This window comes from Hetaerina americana, unplaced genomic scaffold (assembly GCF_022747635.1).
Source record: "Hetaerina americana unplaced genomic scaffold, ioHetAmer1.1.p SCAF_65, whole genome shotgun sequence".
Taxonomy (NCBI): Eukaryota; Metazoa; Arthropoda; class Insecta; order Odonata; family Calopterygidae; genus Hetaerina; species Hetaerina americana.
Window position 1 is genome coordinate 2,354,355 of NW_027287261.1, and position 3,378 is coordinate 2,357,732.

Below are 3,378 nucleotides of genomic sequence, written 5' to 3' on the forward strand. Positions count from 1 at the left end.
GTTTGTCTCCATCTCTCTGTACCTTATTTTCTCCTAGTTAATGATAGGTCATCAAACAAATGACATCTACCTCTACGGTTTTTAGGTTTTACTGAAATAATTTCCTGACTCCAGGTTCAGATGACGCAATCTATTTTCCCTCTGGGTTTCAAGTGAAAAAATAATTTTTTCCAAAGTTCGCATCTCGTCACGTCTTTCAAACACATTCAAATCATGTGATAAGGTTCTGTATATATATAATGACTAAACTCGATAAATTTCCATTTTTATTCGGGCAATGACCGCGGTATTTCTTCTGAGTGCTCTTGACAGCTTCTTCGTTCGAAAAAGGAAGCGACGGTCCTTGATTCACCTCCAAAGAGGCGGACGGTCGAGTTGGAGGCTGTTCGACGCCACTATAGGACGGAGGCCAAGGATGTAGGGAAATTCCTAGTGGTACGTACGTCATCGTTTGGCGAGGATGCTTTGTTTCCATTCTTTCGCAACTACTAGATGGACGCCATCTTGAAGCTTTCCATTCTTGGACATCTCGTGGAAATATGAGAATGTTTATTTTCTTTCGTCCAAGAGCTCGTAAGCATACGTTCAGGAGAAATTAATATTTACTTAAAAGTCTTCTTGTGTAACAATATATAAATATCTATGTGTACATGAAAATATATATTCCACGAAAGCCTCATTTATATATATATATATATATATATATATATATATATATATATATATATATATATATATATATATATATATATATATATATATATATGGAGCGTTTGACTACTGCCAGGAGGACCGGGTTTGATTCCCGGGCAATTCTCTGTGGGCACTACAGCTATATGATTTTTCGGGTACCAGATCTTTCTGGGAAAACATGACCGGCACAGGGAAAGGAACTGTTCCCCCTACCCTGATGTGTGAATTTCACTCGCCATATAGGGCTTAGTACTGGGTGAACGCAATCATCACCTACCATCCAAACCGGCCTTCGCGTTGATTACTGTGTTAATGGTATATATATATATATATATATATATATATATATATATATATATATATATATATATATATATAAACACGAAAACACGAAAACCCACCATATGGCGAACAAATATTCATTTGCATGGAAGTAGATATAAGGTATAAGATATAAGTGTAAGCTATAATAAGTACTAAAAGAAGACATGCATCACAAAGTACGGACATGAGAAATCACGTGATACCGGAGGGTACGTACTTCGTGATGGTTTTCAAGAAGTTCTCTCGGGTTTCCCACCGGGTCAGGTTGCAGTACACCGACGTTTCGAAGGCTGACTCTGCCATCGTCTTCAGGGTGAAGTGAACGTCGGTGTACTGCAACCTGACCCGGTGGGAAACCCGAGAGAACTTCTTGAATACCATACGCCGGGAAAACCTGAGATCCTTCATTCCTGATGGTTGTTTTCTCCGTAATCTATTCAATCGTGACGCATCCCGGTTTGCCTTCGATGGCTACCGTGACGACGGCAATACCGGCGATGAGTATTAGTTTTCTCCAATGTAGACGCATACACAAGGTTTTTTTGCTATAAACTTTGCGCCAATAGCCCACAACATCAATGTCATGTGGTGGTTAATGGGATTTTAAGCTCTCGTATACAAATAATCACATATGAAATGTGCCACGCCATATAACGCCCTATTATCGATCGCAGTGCGTCAGACCATCACTGATGTAAATATATTTGCTTGTTTCGGCCTAAATATCTCTCTCCCAGACATGCAATCGCTCTCCTCATTCACAGCTAAACCGAATTGAAGCTATATGCTGGTAAATTGATCTGCGTCTCTACGTGAGGTTTTGTTAGTTCATTTTGAAAGAGCCGGCAAAAATATTTTTAACGATTCCGTGGAAATAATGTTGATTTCGAATGCTTTTTGCAGGTTAGTACCTAAATATAGTTACCTAAAGGTAACAAAATTTCCTTCAGGTAGGAATTACGAACCTTAAAAAAAATTAATGTCCTCTGACGGAATGATTATTTTTCGCGTTTCTACCTACCTTAAAATATACGGACGGCAAATAAGTAATCTCTTGTGATACGTAGAAGAAATATTTAGTTGTTAAGGGCCATCAATACTGCCTTTAATTGACAAAAAACACCCGGAGTATAATATTGCGTATAGTTTTTTGTAATTATCTGAAACTTGCAAAATTTTATAATAGCCTCGGTAGCGCAGTAGGCAGCGCGTAAGTCTCATAATCTTAAGGTCTTGAGTTCGATCCTCACCCGGGGCATATCTTTTTCATTCATACAATTGTTTTTACATTCATTCCTCTTTCACATTATTTAGAGAACAAAACTTAGTCCCCAATTACCAAACTCGCTTTTAACACATTTATAATTCAGGTAACTGTTGCCATTTTCAGGGCAGTATTTCTGGTAACCTACATCTAGATGGCCTACCTACTTGGCCATATAATTGGGATCGCAAGAGCGATGAAAGTATGAATCGATATATTTAACCTCAGTTTTTGCCATGGGAATATTATAGAAATGGAGGCTTAACTCCTAATGCATGGCCGCTTTCCCGTGAACAGTAGGACAGCCAAACACCTCTAGGCTCCTTTACTCCATATATAGATCAATTATCACGTTTTATCGTGCATCGTATATACTCGCATTTCTTTGATATACTTTATCGTCTGTACGGGAGCGAATCACTTCGAGGCCTGCGCCTCGAAGTGATTCGCTTAATTCGTGAGTCTTGTGCATAAAATAAAATTTCTTCCGTTCGTTCAATACAAAAGTTGTTCAGCACCATCCGTTATGGCTGAGAGAAACAAAGCATTATTGTAATTCGACGAAAATGTCACTAAGAATGTATCGAGGCGCGAGAAATCATTGTTTACTTCAGAACCGACCACAGGAAATGTAGCAAATGACACTCATCACTTAGCCAGTCCGAGGGACTAAATCACTAAAACGAAGGCATTAAATTGATACTTCTAGTCTAAATTCGATTAACACCCGTACATAATGAAAATTCCATCAACGCAACTCTGAGTATAGAATAAGCCTTTGCAAACCTTAATAACCGTGAAGTGCACCCTAATTTATCCTTATTTCGTCATCAAAGAGAGCAGTTTTATCATGGAATATAATCCTCTTATATGCACATTAAACCAGTTTTTTCTCTAGCTAATGGCACCCTGTAATGCTGGAAAATCAAATATTTAAAGTATTTACAGTATAATCATTGTTTTAGAGAAATACTTAATAAATAGACGTTGCGGGGTAGCATGACTTTCACTTCTTCATGCATTAAAAATCGTGTACCTAAATGATGAGGAATTTTTAAAAATATAATGCTTGTCCTTCATGTTATACGAAGAATTTG

At 37.9% G+C, this 3,378-nt stretch overlaps 1 non-coding gene across 1 annotated transcript; it reads left to right on the top strand.

Annotated features, from left to right (window-relative positions):
- Positions 1–2,202: 2,202 nt before the first annotated feature.
- On the top strand, positions 2,203–2,275 carry TRNAM-CAU (transfer RNA methionine (anticodon CAU)). The gene has a single exon. It is a non-coding gene; the product is annotated as a tRNA-Met (tRNA).
- The last annotated feature ends 1,103 nt before the right edge of the window (positions 2,276–3,378 follow it).